We start from the raw sequence: 7,763 nt of genomic DNA on the forward strand, positions 1-7,763 counted from the left end.
TGTTTGTCCCTTGGAATCTGACTTGTCGTTTGGAAGATGGCCCTGAATTTCACAGTACCTCAGTCCTCTTGATCCCAAAGCAATTATTAGTATTCAATTAGCACTCAGCATAGTCCCTTACACCTGAGCACTGGTGTCTCTTCCAGTGACTTGGTCCATTCAGAACCAGGGAAGTGAATCTGTCTTATTCAGAGCATATGACAGCTCACTAACCGTCAGAGTAGTTTGTTGCCCTCTCAATGCCAAAAGGAATCATCCTTAATTAATTACTTTGACAAAGCGTTTTATATTTGTGAAAGTTTAATAAATGTTGTGGCCCTTTAAAAGTAATTCAACTATCTTGGCATTTCTTTCTTTTTTTTAAATTCCTCCCTTCCTGCCTTCCTGCCTTCCACCCTTCCTTCCTTCCTCCCTCCCTCCCTCCCTCCCTCCCTCCCTTCCTTCCTTCCTTCCTTCCTTCCTTCCTTCCTTCCTTCCTTCCTTCCTTCCTTTTTAAGTAAGCTATAGTCCCAATGTGGGGCTTGAACTCACAATCCTAAGATCAAGAGTTGCATGCTCTCACCGACTAAGCCAGCCAGGCACCCTGACATTTCTTTATTCAAAGAAAATTTTAATGATTTCAGTTCAATACAGCCAAAAATGTAGTGTCATTAAAGGGCATTTCCTGCTAAATTTCAAATCACAAATTTGTGGGCCATCTCTGAGCAGAAGCATCAGTTTCTTCTAAAATATTCAGTTTATTAATTCAGGTTATTGACAGTCTCTTGGTAGGAGGTGAGAAACCAGAATGATCAACTCATAGAATTTGGTTAAGAAAGGAAAAAAACCCAAAAAACAAAAAACCAGGCTTCCTGGGTGGCTAGGTCTGTGAAGCAACTGCCTTTGGCTCAGGTCATGATCTCCAGGTCCTTGGATCAAGCCCTGCATCAGCCTTCCTGCTCAGAGAGTGATGGGCAAAATGTGGGATAAGAGTTCAAAAGATGAGGGCCTTACTCCCATTGGGAGCGATGAGGGAACAATTCCTGGGTGCAGTGACATGGGAGGTAGATAGGAATATGGCCACATGCTTTACAGGTCCTGCTGGGTAGCAGGGGTGTTCTGCTTTATCAGAACCAGGGCTATGTTAAGATAAAGACCCAGCGATGTCTAAGGAAGGGCCACTTCTTTTCCCCCAACTCTCTGCTCCTACACCTGATAATAGGTAATGAAAGAAATTACATCATAATCAAGTCATTTCTTTCTATAAAGGCTCCAAACTCTACCTCAAAAGAAATACCACTGGATTTAGGCAAAGATTTTGTAAAATGTCTTTTTGAAAAGTGTGAGTCCTGGATATGTTTTGTGATGAAAAGGGTTTCGTGATGATTAAAATTGGAAAGCATTCAGTTTGTAGACCTCTCTTGAAAATCAACTATACCCATGTGTATTAAGGAGCTTAGAAATCCTGTGGTTAAAAAATAAACAAGCTGACCTTGAACACCTCTCTCTTGCCTGATTTTTCACAGAACATCTGTTAACACTGAAGGAGCTTTGAGATACATCAATCATTCTTTCATATCATGATATGCTCCCTTTCCTGATAGCAGACATTAGCCAGGAGAGTGCTGGAAGACACTGAGCTCTGGTCAGTGGATGGAAAGATGAAGCACGGGGACAGGGAGGAAGAGGGGAGGAGAGGAAAAGAGGATGAAAATAAAGTGGGGATTTTTTATAAATTGACAAATTTCTAGTCATCGCTAATACCTCTAGAGCTGTTGAGGTAAGCCAGCTCAGGCTCTGAAATTCCACCCTAGGGTTTGCTGGGGGTTTTCTGTGGCCTACCTTTAGCTACTGAAAGTGCGAAGACTTTATTGGACCTCAGGGCTAGGCTTTTTGATGGTTAAAGGCAATTCCTCCTGGGGGCCTAATAAGCAGTTCGTGATTCACAGCGACATCAGATTCTGACAACTGAAGGTTGTAGACACAATAAAATCTCTCCCAACACAGCTTCCTTTATGTGTACCCTTACCAACTCCACATGCTGACAGAGTGACAATGTGAGGGGAATGGGGATTGGATTGCTGGGCAAATGGATCATATATAAAATAAAAATGCCAACTTAAGTAGGTGTATGAAGTAAAAGAAATAATTTCAATCTTTACAAACTCCCATTGAAAAGAGTTGTTGCTAAAAATAATTATGCTAATTTTTAATCAGTTGTGTCCATGTATGTAACTATATATACATGGCCCAAAGGTATAATTCACCTCTTTTCACCGCCTTAAACTGATTAGAAATTAATAGGTAGTGTTAGTAAAGATTACAGAGTAATATACTTTCATTAGAAATGTAGAAAATATAAAAAATATTTAAAAAATAAAAATACCTCTGACAATGATATTTTGATGTACGTCATTTTAGGATTTTTTTTCTAAGATGTACATCTAAGCAAGTATACATTTTTAAAACTTCGTATCATCCTACAAGAACTGTTCTGTGGTCCTTTTTCATTCAAAATGTAATGACAGGGGGTGCCTGGGTGGCTCAGTCAGTTAAGTGTCCAACTCTTGATTTCCATTCAGGTCATGATCTCAGGGTCCTGAGACGGAGCCCCCAGCCTGGCTCTGCACTGGGCGGGAGCCTGCTTGAGATTCTCTCTCCCTCTCCCTCTCCCCCTCCCCACTCACACTCACTTTTTCTCTATAAACAAACAAACAAACAAACAAATAAATAAACAAAATGTTTTTTTAAAAATGTTATGACAGTACTTACCCTAGTCATTAAATATTACGCACAGTATGCTTTTATATGAACATACTGTAATTCTTTAACATAAGTTATCATCATCTATTTTATTCCCAATGTATTAATCTCATAAAGATACGCTGAAATAAATATTCTTAAATCTTTTCACTTGCCTTTGATTTTTTGTTTTCCTTCAAAATAAATTCCCACAGGGGAATTGTTAGGTCAGTGTATATGAACATATAAAAACTCTAGTGTAACGATTGTCAAATTGCCCTTCGGTTATTATGTATCTCACAGTCACCAGAGGGTTTGTGGAAGAGTCAGTATCTTCCCATCCTCAGTAATGAATGAAGATTTTAAAGTGTCAAAAAGAGTTCTGTTAAAGTCTCTTTTCACTCATATTGCAAGAGTCTTACTAGCTGTATTCTAATTAAGGCAGTCAGGTGAAGTTTTTCCTGTTCCTGAATGGAGTTGAATTCAGAGCTAAGAATTGTACATTGAAGGTATTTTCTGAGAAGACTCTAAACTGCGCAGACATCTTTTATTTTTTTAAGTAGTATTTAATATGGATATTTGGAATGAGGCAGAATAAAACCATTACATTCTTTCTTGTCAGACTAAGTGGTTATAAAACAGCTGTGAACACCAGCTTAATGAATGTAGAAACTGTACTTAACTATTGATAGATTCCAATCCTCATCTTTTTTGTTATTAGTTGTTAAATACACAATAGTGCAATTATATTAACATAAAGAACTTGGAGACACTCTTCTTTTTCAGATATCTTTAGTTTTGTTCGCTTAATTAGAAGTTATCATATGTTGATCCAGTTCCTAAAACAACAATGATATAAATGTCAAATAGCTTTCCACAGAAATAATACAGAATCAGAAATCTACTTTGCAGGGTGAATGGTGATGTCATAGGCTATGAAACAGATGCCATTTGCCCTGGCATTTTGCATTTTTCATGCTTCTCAAATGCAGCAGGCTTTGCACAGACAGAATTAAGGAATTACGATCCCTGCAAAGTGAAAAAAAAAAGTAATTTTGATGTGTGAGATACACCAAAAGGGGGGGGTGCATAATAAAATGAATTAGTAATTACATTTCAATCTACATAACATGTGCCAAAGTAAATGAAAGATTGTTTTAGATTCTTCAATATATTGTTTTCCTAATCATTTTAATTTTCATTTCATGAGATTAAAATAGAGGTAAATGAGTTAGAAAGGGGAGATGTATGATTATAAATTGCTGTTATGGGATGTGAAATTTGCAAGATTATTAGTATGGGCAGAAGTAGAATAGCTTTCTTTTGGCATTGAGGGGCTAAACGAATATGAAAAAGTATGAGACCATGAATGACCTATAATATCACTCAGAATAACCACTGAAACAAGAAAATAAGTCAATTTCCCTTAAAGAGTCATCATAACTCTAACACTCTTAGTTAAAGAAAGAAAAATTAAATTTGCTTTGCAAAATAAACTCTCCCAGGCTTAAAGATATACACAGATAACAAAATATTGACATGTTTTATTTATACATAGTCTCCATTTTACCTGTGAATGTGGACATCCTGAAGTGTTGATTGATGACTGGGCAGTGTTTTTCTGTCACTTCTAGCAATGACTTAAAATGACTTGTAGGTGCTATAGGGTAAGAACTCCTGTCTTCCTGTGCAAGGAAGAGTCTGTGAAACTCTTAAGTTATGGAAACCACTGACTGTAGTGAAGACAACATTTTGGAAGTCCTCAGTTCATGCTTAGAAACTGTGAACTTAGAAATGTCTGACAACAGAAGTAATTGCCACAGTGAATATTTATATACGTGTAAAACTGGAAGGATCTTTAATATCCAAGTAGGAAGCTTAGATAAGAATGTGATGGTCCATCGTCCTGATGGAATCAATATAGGCATTTAAATTCAAGATTAAATTCAAGGAAGAATTTAGGATAGCTTGGGACAGTGCTGCAAAAGGGGTAAATTTTCAGCTATGTAAAAATCTAAACATGATTGTAAAAACTACATATGTCAAAAAAGTCTGGAGGAAAATACAGCAGAGGTTGGTCTTCTGTGCACGGATCTTGGGTGATACTTTTTTTTATTTTCCTGTGTTTCCAATTTTCCAAATTTTCTGAAATGAATATATTAATTATTTTTATAATTTATTAATTATTTATTGATTATTTTTATAATTTCNATATATTAATTATTTTTATAATTTATTAATTATTTATTAATTATTTTTATAATTTCATAATGCTCCCTCATTTGAAAAGGTCCTGTGGATCCCATGAGCAGGAATGTGTTGGGGGGAATATAGGCATCACTGCTTGCTGCCCCCCACTCTTCCTTCGAGCCCCTTTTTCTGTGCTTCTTTTGACAAGTCTACGTTTTCTTATATTTCTTTCCACGGGTCATGGTCCCATCCTTATCTGGAGGAAAAGAATACAATTAATTTTTGTTCTTTCCTTCTTTAGCTGTCGTTTGTATGGGGAATTGGTGTGCTCAAATCAAATGCAAGCTGTGTTCACAAATAGAGTGACATTTACATTTACACTCAGTTGCAGTTGCTGTGAGCCCCACTTCCTGCCTTTTGCGGCTTCTGGGTGCACCAGTGAGTCTCTCAGCTCGCAGACCAGTCTGTCACCTGGAATTTACCTTGGGCGCCCTACCATATGGTCTCTCTCCTCAAGTTCCACTTCTCAAAGATGCCCTTGAGGCCAGCATCAGGAGCAGCCACCATGAAAATGCCACTCTCTGAGCTTAGCAGTGCCAGTATCCCCAAAGTTGCAGATCCTCGGGTGCCAGAGCGTTGGCGGTGTTGGGGAGTGAAAAGGGCCAGTGTAGCTGAAGCATAGAAGCAGTCAGGGGTGTGGCACAGAGTAGGGCAAAGAGCGAGGCAGGCCAGTCATGCAGGACCTTCCAGGCCAAGTCAGTTAAGGATGTTAGGCTTTATTCAAGGGCCACTAGGTAGCTCTTGCAAGATTTTAAGCAGGGGAGAGTGATGTATTTGATGTGAAAGGTAGACGATGACTCTGGCTATGGTCCCCATTTGCGCAGCGGGGTTGGGGAGGGCAGGCACCAGGGTTAGCACCCATGTCTTCTGGGTTCTGACATGTGGACGCTTCCCACGACTTCCAAGAAGGCTCTGTGAAGCACAAGTGGCAAACCACAAATTGAAAGGGAGGCGTCACATTGTAGGAGGCTGTTAGGACAATTCCCATGCAGCTCCAGCTTCTCCATTAGCATAATTTTGATCCCAGCTAGCCCGCGCTTTCACTTCTTAAGAAGATCAAACTTAGCAGGTATTTGAGCCTGGAAGCAAGAGAGCAAATTAAAAATACCAGCATCTTGGCTAACGAATAGATTTCCTTCAAGTGTCTCCGCGCTTCAGCATTAATCCTGAATTCAAAAAAAAAAAACAACACTGTATCCAGCACACAGATTGTTCCCCCTGGAGTTTCTCTGGGTGTCAGACTTGGCAGTCTTCGTACTCTATCCAATCTAATGCAGACTCATTAACATTTGTACTTAGCCACATGGATTCAAATGCTGAGTGTTCGGAACACTCGCCGGCAGATGTTCTCAAAGATGTTCTCTTTTCACAGTTTCCTCTGTTCATTTGCATTGAACAACCATTGCCACCAAACATGAGGTGCTGTCAACAGAGAAGCATGTTTGTTTGTTTGTTTGCTGCTAAGTTATGAGCGTGTGCTTGTGTTGGGGAAGCATTGTACTTTACTGCTTTGAATTAACTATTGTTCCAATCCTGGCTTATTGTTTTTGTTGTATTGCTTACTCTGTTGGGAAGCAGATATTATTAATATGGGAGGAACGGCTTTTTTGCTTACATTTGAATGATGATTTTAATGGAAAGATGTTCAGGACCCACTTTTTCAGCAAATTCTGCCTTCTTTGTAACCAGGATTGAATGCTCTGCCTTTCCTAAAACGGGCATTTTGTTTACTCCCTTCTGCCATTCCAAGGTCAGGGCAGTTCTTGAATTAGGAAAACATCATTATCTCTAATATTGATTTGGCAGGCTTCTCAGTTACCTTCCATACTGAACACTGAAAGGACCCAGAAGATAAATACCAAGGACAGAATCCAACCCAAACTAAAGGTGCCCTTCAGGTGTGAATTTTATGACTTCTTTGGTCTTGTTCAGAAATTAATGTCAATCAAAGGATCCTTGTTCAACCTCCACTGGGGATGAAAAACTGGTGAAGATTCAGAGAAAATGTGCAGCTGACAAAGCAGCAGTTTTCAGTGGATGCGGCAGGAATCCGTTTAGCCAATATATTGACAAATGTGTCACTTTTGCGCAGTTTTAGAAAATAAGGTTCCCTCCTGTTGTCCTAAGCCATAGTCTAGCTCTGCTCTTCATTCAGTCCTTTCCCATCTCCTCTCATTGCCTGTCAGTCTCTTTCATCTTCATACTGGCTAGTTTCATTTTTCTGCCAGCTGGTCACCCTGCCGCCTGAGTTCACGTTCATGCTCGCTCCCTGGCTCTTCAGTAAATTTCTCATGGCTACACTGTCTCTCCTTTCTTTTTTTCATCAAGAGAGACCTAAGCACTGTGCAATAAAGATGGCAATGACATATCTTCACCCTCAGACATTTTTTACTCTCTTGACATGCCATGTTCCAGAAAGATTAATCTGGCCGTGGGGTGCCACAGGCAGGCAGATCAGTTTTGGGGCTATTGCAAGAGTGTATTAAGGGTGAGGCAATAAATGTTTGCATAAAACTTCGGTTTCGAATATCCTGACTTATTTCAGAACTTCCATGACTTTTGCACATTTTGCTCTCAATGTCATCCCCAAGGCTGAAATATGTCCTCTCGTGCTGCTGTATATCCCCCTCCACTTTGAAGGCTTCATCTGGTGATAATTAGTCAACACACTAAGCTTGGTTTATCTGTTTTCTGTTGTTTCTACTTTGTTTTTACCTTTTATCATTACGTTTACAGTTTTAAATACAGATAATCTATAGTTTAGGCCTCATTGGTTCAAGCAAAGGGTTGTG

This window comes from Ailuropoda melanoleuca, chromosome 9 (genome assembly GCF_002007445.2).
Source record: "Ailuropoda melanoleuca isolate Jingjing chromosome 9, ASM200744v2, whole genome shotgun sequence".
Classification (NCBI taxonomy): Eukaryota; Metazoa; Chordata; class Mammalia; order Carnivora; family Ursidae; genus Ailuropoda; species Ailuropoda melanoleuca.